Here is a 7,992-nt window from a genome sequence, read left to right on the forward strand (position 1 = left end):
TGTATAACTGATTTACTTGGCTGTACGTACACCTGAAACAAACACAACTTTCTGAGTCAACTATGCGCCAATCAGATTTATTAAAAAAAAAAAAAAAACAACAGACAGTTTTTTTAGAGTAGCTCTAGGTTCACAGCAAATCTAAGTGGAAAGTATCGATACACTCCCCCCCACCCCACTCCATCCCCTATCTCACCCCTTTATCGACACCCCCCCACCAGAATGGTACAGTTATTACCATTGATGAACCTATATTGACACATTATAATCATCCAAAGTTTAGAGTTTACATTAGGATTCTCTTTGGGGTTTGTACATTCTATGGGCTTGGAGAAATGTATAATATAATATATCCGTCATTATAGTATTATACGGAGTATTTTCACTGCCCTAAAAATCCTCTGGGTTCTGCTTATTCCTCCACCCACCGGATCCCCTGGCAACACTGATGTTATTTTGTTCCTATTTTCATAGTTTTGCCTTTTTCAGAATGTCATATAATTGAAATCACACAGCATGTAGCCCTTTCAGGTTGGCTTCTTTCAGTTAGTAGCATGCACTTAAGATTCCTTCAAGTCTTTCCATGGGTTTAGTGGCTTTTTTTTTTTTTTTTCTTTTTAAGTGCTGAGTAACAGTTCATTGTTTGTCTGAATGTACCACCACTTACAGAAACCATTCAATCGCTGAAGGACAGCTCATTGCTTCCAAATTTTGGCCATTGTGAATAAAACTATTCTAAATGTCTGGGTGCAGGTTTTGGTGTACCCACAAGTTTTTCCCTCCCTTGGGACCGTACCGAGGAGACCATTGCTATAGCAAGTGATTAGAGTGTGTTTAATTTTGTAAGAAACCGCCAAACTGTTTTCCAAAGCATTGAAAATGAATGAGAGTTCCTGTTGCTCCACACTCTTACCAGCATTTGATATCAGTGTTGTGAATTTTGGCCAAGTGTAACTGGTGTGTAGTGGTATCTTGTTTTAATTTATATTTCTCTGATAACATATGATGTGGGGTTCTTTTCCTGTGCTTATGTCCCTTGTATCCTCTTTGGTGAAGTGTCTGTTAAGGTCTTTGGCTTATTTTTTAATCAGGAGGGCAACCAACATTTATGAGCCCCTGTTTCTTTGACTACAAAATGGGGGCTTGGAGGTTGGCACTTTCTCCATCACAGGGTTCTTGGGAGGTTCAAGGTGGGATAAGATCTGTGAAAACTTTATGTCATTGATGAGGCTCTCGTTACACAGGCAGTATCATTAATCTGCTTGTTCCTTTCACTGTTACTCAATGTGATTTGCTTCCTTGTTGTGTTACTCCTAGTATGTCATTTAAGTTCTAAGGCTATCCGATTGGAAATTAAAAACCAAAAGAGACAAATTTTACAGCCAAAGAAAGTGACACTCAACAAGTTCTGAGTTCTTCACACTGTCTGTGGCTCCTGTGATGTCCTGGCACATCTCCAGGCCTATAGGGATACAGTCCTGTTCTCACCCCGATGAGAACAGGGGGATGTGGTTGCCTTGGAGAACCAGGCAGAGAACAGAATGAGTAGAGATTCTGCTCCCTCATGTGCCCGGAGCTGGTGTCTAACTCCATACTAAGGGGAGGGAGGGAGAGTTTTAAAAGAATGGGCTTGTGTGGTGTCTGTTCCCTAAATGTCAATGAAAGCAGTGCTGGTTGAGAGAAATGCTGTATCACATTCACACGGTGATACTTGGGAATCTACCTCATATTAGCTGCCAGGCTGTACACCAGGCTGGGTGCATAAGATTCACTTGAGGGAAGCTAATAAATAATTTTATTCATTTGAATGTATTTACTATGTCTCTAACGTGTACTCTAGACATGGGGGTGCAGCAGTGAACAAGACAAAGTTTAGCTCATGTGGAGGTTACATTGAGTGTGATAAACACTTAAGATAATATGTCAGAGAGTCATAAGTGCTATGAAGAAAACCAGAACCTAGGGAGGGTCATAGAGGGGATGGGATGTTATTGTAGACAAGTGGTCTGAGAAGACCTCTCTGATAAGGCGATACATGAGCAAAAGCCTGAAGGAAATGAGAGAAGGAGGCATGTGGACATCTGGGGGGATATCTGGACTGAGAGCCATTATGCAGAAGGACTGGCACATGCAAAGGTCCTGAGGTAGGAGAATATTTATTTTGTTTTACTTCTTCAAAAACCAACAATCTGAGGCCAGTGAGTGAAGATGAGCAAGTTAGGGTAGAGAGAGACTTAGGAAATGAAGCAGGGAGCTGGAGACTGGGTGAAGATTAGGAGAGACCTTTAGGCCATTGAAAGGATTTAGGGTTTTTACTGAGTACGATAGGAAGGCACTGGAAGTTTAGAGCAGATGAGAGATAAGATCTGACTTTGGCTTTTGAAAGGTCACTCTGGTTGTCCTTTGGAAGAGCATAGAGCATGAGAGAGGGCAAGGGGAGGCCAGAGACTAACAGGGGCCGTCCATATTTCTGGCAGGAGATGACGGCTAGTGGTAGAGATCGTATAAATATCTATATTTTTACTGCCTCTCTCACCCTTCCACTTCCAATTCAGAAGATTAAGAATGGGAACTAGGAATCTGTATTTTTATTTATTTATTTAATTTTTGGGCCACACCCATGAAATTCCTGGGCCAGGGAACCACAGCAGCGACCAATGCCAGATCCAATGCCACAGCGGTAACAATGCCACATCCTTAACCCATGGAGCCACTAGGGAACTCCAGAATTTGTATTTTTGAACAAGTTCTATGTGGAGTTCCCTGGTGGTGCAGTGGGTTAAGGATCCAGCATTGTCACTCCAGCGACTTGGGTCACTGCTGTGGCTGTGGCCCAGTTTCCATCCTGGCCTGAGAACTTCTACATGCCACTAGCACGGCCCAAAAAAAGTTCTTTCTAGGTGAACCGGAGGCATGGCCAAGTTTCAAAACCAGTCACTTGGGATGAGAAAGCACAACCTCGTTTCCTCTGAGGTCCTCCCCTCGGATGCTTCTGCCTGCCTCTGTTCTTCCCTCCTCCTCTAGCTCAGGGTCTCTGTCTCAGACTGCTTCTGCCAACTTCTGCTGCCCTCGTGGTTTCCCTTATCTGTCCTCTCTGGTTATTTTCTGCCCTTCTCAACCTGCCCCACCCAGGCACTTGCCCCTCCACACCCTGGAAGTTACACCCATGCTGCGGCTAGATTTATCTTCTCCCAATGCCTCTTCGCTCCTCTTGTCATTTCACTGCCAGAATCTTTCTCATGATTCTTCTCTGCCTCCCAGATAAAGTTTAATCCAGCAGACCTCTTACAGTCTGATCCCGACCAATCATTCCACCTGAAGGATCATCCCACTGTGCCCGCCCAAAATCATCCTCAGGGGTACTACGTGGTTTATTGCCTTGCCTCAGAAACAACATGTACAATCTGGTTTTCCCAGTGACCACCAGGGGGCTGGATGACACAACCGGTGCCTGCAGGAGAATTAGCTCTTCAAGGGGTAGACCTTAACGAAAAGGAGATGGGAAATGGGAGTGAGCTGGGCAGATAAACCCCACTTCCTTTCTTCTCTTTATAGAATTTTCTGAGATGCAATTCCTCTTTGCAGCCCTTCTGGAAAAGTCCCAAAGCACTAGCAAATGAACCTGTTGAATGATCTGCTACATCTTTTTGTGATGTGCTGCTGTAAAGGACTAGTCAGCCTAGGAATGAATCACAGAGCATTGCTTTATATCTTTCTTTGTCTCAGTTCCACTTTTCATCAGTCTCACCTCTTCCTGGGCTTGCACCTCTCAAAGAAAGCATCCATACCTCAATTCTTGCTTCAGGCTCAGCTTCCTAGAGAGCCTGGGCTGAGAGATGGCACTCATAATTTATCTTTGCATTTAGTGTCCATCTCAAGGAACAGTTTCTGAGGACTATAGCATAACAAAGAGAACCATGACTCACCTTTGATAATTCACGTAGCCATTGCTCCAGACTGTCTCAGGTTGTGTTCTGACAGGTTTTGCACATCCTCTCTCAGTTTCTCAAACTGTTTTCAAGGTAAGGGATGTTAAATTTGAGTGACTAAGGAAAGAATCAATTTGAAGGAAATGACTAAATACGGAGTTGGCAGTTTGCTCTGTTTGTTATTCACATTAACTAGCTGGAGGGAGCCAAAATACTTTTTAAAAATGGACAATTTTCACACTTACTAAGTGAAATTCTGCTGTGGTCCAGGAAAAGCTTTTGCCTGCATCCCATCTCACCATCCTGCCAAGGGGATTTGCAATTTGCGCCATCTCTCTTCAGTCCACTGAAAAGATCAAGGAATTTGCTGAAAGGGCAACACACAGACAAAGAAAGGCACAGACCCCTTCTTTCTCTGATCAGATCTGATTTTCAGCAGCACACCAGGTAGAAGTAAAAACTCAAAAATGGGGCAGGGTTTCTCTGGTTGTTGGGTTTTTTTTTTTTCTTTTTTCTTTTTTTTCCCCTTAATGGGAGCCTAGAAGAAAATAATTGCTTGTACATGCCTGTTTGCTTCCACAATACTGTGTGCCGTCAGATGAAAGCGGTTCTTCCTAAGCTTCTAACTTCATGTAAATTAGGTGCAATTTATTTTCCCTTTAGCCTCAAAGCTGGATAAGTGTAGCCAGCCCCCAAAAAGCTGTTAATAAAAGCAGACGCTAGACATTAAGACAAAGTAAGTCTCTTCTAATGCTTTTCCTGAGTTCAGAGCAGCAAATTGCAGACTCTTTCATTAGCATACACAGAATTGAAGAGAGGGTGTCTGAGAGAGTAGTGGTTACCTAGTTTCTTCTCAACTCTCATGTGCCTGCATTTACTGTGCTTCCCTATGGTTTTAATGGAGCTCACCCCAGTCAGTAGGTGCCCTCGTGGTTCTGGCGATCAAGTGGCCACATGGTGGTTAAAAGGGCTCTGATCCCCGTATGCAGGAAGCATAGGGGACATCAAAGAGGGCCCTCATTTAGCTTAGGCGCGGTATAGGGTTGAGAAAAAATTAAGGGGACATCCTTCCAGAGTTTAACACCCTTCCAGGGTTTAACACCCTTGAACTAGTTTTGAAGGTTAAGTGGGAGCTAGCCATATAAATAAATGAGCAATGATAGAGTTGTAGGAATTAAAAAAGTGTTCTCAAAAGAGTTTTGCCTTTCCTAAGTAGACCATGGCACATAATTATTCTTTGGATGTTGAGCTCTTACTTTGCCTCAGAGACACTAGATGGTGATAGGGATGTACATATAACAGAAAGAAAATTTAAGACAATATTGTATTACCCTGGCTAAATAAATAAAGGTGTGTTTTTCTTTTATGTTATTATCTCTGAAGTAATTTTCTTCTCTGTCAGCCTTCTTTTAACCTATAGGCATGTTCAAGTCATTCCTTTCCAGAGAGAGGAAACTTTATTTATTTATTTATTTTTTGCCATTTCTTGGGCTGCTCCCGAGGCATATGGAGGGGTCTAACCAGAGCTGTAGCCACCGGCCTACACCACAGCCACAACAATGCAGGATCTGAGTCCTGTCTGCAACCTACACCACAGCTCACAGCAATGCCGGATTCTTAACGCACTGAGCAAGGCCAGGGATCGAACCTGCAACCTCATGGTTCCTAGTCGGATTCATTAACCACTAAGCCACGATGGGAACTCTGAGAGGAACCTTCTTAGGTCAGTTGGGACTCTTTCGGGTTGAAATTGAGGTTGAATAGGGAACTCAGTCACCTCTAATTGACTTACCTACAAAGAGGATTTATGGAGATTGTTGAAGATCTAGGGTTAGTCCAGCCACAGGGACAGCCAGATTCAGTGGCTCAGATAATGTCACCAGGGCCTGGTTTCTCTCCCTCTCTAGCTCTGATTTGTGTTCTGTTGGTTTTAGTCTCTGTGAGGCTTTCCCTGAATGGGCATCAGATGGTTGAATAACTCCTGCTTCTAGGTTCTAAACCCAAACATATCTGTAATCACATTCAAGGTACTGGCTTAAGCACTCTAATCAAAAGGCAGCAATTATCAGATTGGATAAAAGGCAAAACCCAATTATATCTTGCTTACAAGAAACCAACTTTAAATATAAAGATATAGGTCATTAAAAGAATGAAAAAATTATGCCCTGCTATTACTAATCAAAGAAAATGGGCGTGATGACATTAATATCAAAGTAGATTTCAGAGCAAAGAGTATTACGAGAGATCCTGAGAATCATTTCATCATGGTAAACCAGTCAATTAGGAGGACATAAACATCCTATGTTGATGCACCTAATGACTGAGCTTCAAAATACACGCAGCAAAAAACACTGAAAGAACGCTAAGAACAAACAAACAAATCCACAATTATAGTTAGAGCTAGTACCACTCCCCTCTCAAAATATTTCTAACTTCCCTTGAAACTTCCTCTTTAACCAATATCTAATATAGAAATATTATTTAATTTCCAAATAGGTGGGGATTTAATTCCTAAATACCCAGGGATCTTTTAGGTGTCTTTCTGCTATTGATTTCTAGTTTATTTTCTGTTATGACCAGAGAACACCATTTGTAAGATTTCAATTCCTTTAAAATTGCTGATGTTTGTTTTATGATAAAAAGTATGGTCTATCATGGTTAATGTTCCATATATACTTGAAAATTGTGTATTCTGCTGTTGTGGGGGTGTTGTGTTCTTTGTCAGAAGGTCAAGTTAATAGTATTATTTTTAGGACATCCATATTCTTGATAAATTTCTGCCTGCTATTTTGTTCTACTGATTACTGAGAGAGGAGTGTTGTAGTCCCAAGCAGTAGAGAGAGTGGGTTGAATTGAGAGATAATAGCTTAATAACTGTCACAGTTCATCTCTTTGGCTATTCAACATTTATAACCTCTTATCTATACATGTTCAAACTTCTGTACAGTAACAAGACACTTCTTTCTGCGTTCACGTAACTAAATGCAACTATGTTTTGTACAACCCAAAATGTTCCTCACTCTTTCCCCGAATGAAGTAATAAAAACTTCCAAAAGTCATTGCATTAATGTTTTAGAATAATTTTTTTCCCAAAAATTCCCTTGTGGCACAGTGGGTTAAGGATCTGACATTGCTGCAGCTGTGATGTGGGTTCAATCCCAGGCCTGGGAACTTCCACATGCCTCAGGTGCAACCAGAAAAAATACATTTTTTTAAATTGAGGTGTGGTTGAAGTACAATATTATATAAGTTGCAGGTGCACAACATAGTGATTTGCAATTTTTTTTTTTTTGTCTTTTGTTGTTGTTGCTATTTCTTGGGCCGCTCCCGCGGCATATGGAGGTTTCCAGGCTAGGGGTTGAATCGGAGCTGTAGCCACCGGCCTACGCCAGAGCCACAGCAACGCGGGATCCGAGCCACTTCTGCAACCTACACCACAGCTCACGGCAACGCCGGATCCTTAACCCACTGAGCAAGGGCAGGGACCGAACCCGCAACCTCATGGTTCCTAGTCGGATTCGTTAACCACTGCGCCACAACGGGAACTCCTGATTTGCAATTTTTAAAGGTTATACTCTTTTCATTTATAGTTATTGTAAAATATTGGTCATATCCCCATGCTGTACAATACATCTTTGTAGCTTATTTATTTTTTACAGTAGCTTTTACCTCCTAATCCAGTATCCCTGTCTGGCCCCCCCTTTCCTCATCCACTAGTAACCACTAGATTGTTTTCTTTATCTGTGAGTCTGCTGCTTTTTTGTTAAATTCACTAGTTTATTCAATTTTTTAGATTCCACATATGTGATATCGCACAGTATTTGTCTTTCTCTGTCTGACATTTCATTGAGCATAATACCCTCCAAGTCCATTTATACTGTGGCAAATGGCAAGATTTCATTCTATGCTGTCGGGGCCTATTTTGCTTATAAAGGAAACATCACTTTATTTTGGTTGGTAAAGCATAACTGCATCTTGTCTTACTCTTCAGTTTTTTTTTTTTTTTTTTTTTTTTTTTTTTGTCTTTTTGCCACTTCTTGGGCCGCTCCCACGGCATAGGGAG

Source organism: Sus scrofa, chromosome 4, assembly GCF_054392235.1.
Source record: "Sus scrofa isolate SSC_HxYL_T2T_F1_AM1 chromosome 4, Sscrofa_HxYL_maternal_Yorkshire_Landrace_v2.0, whole genome shotgun sequence".
Classification (NCBI taxonomy): domain Eukaryota; kingdom Metazoa; phylum Chordata; class Mammalia; order Artiodactyla; family Suidae; genus Sus; species Sus scrofa.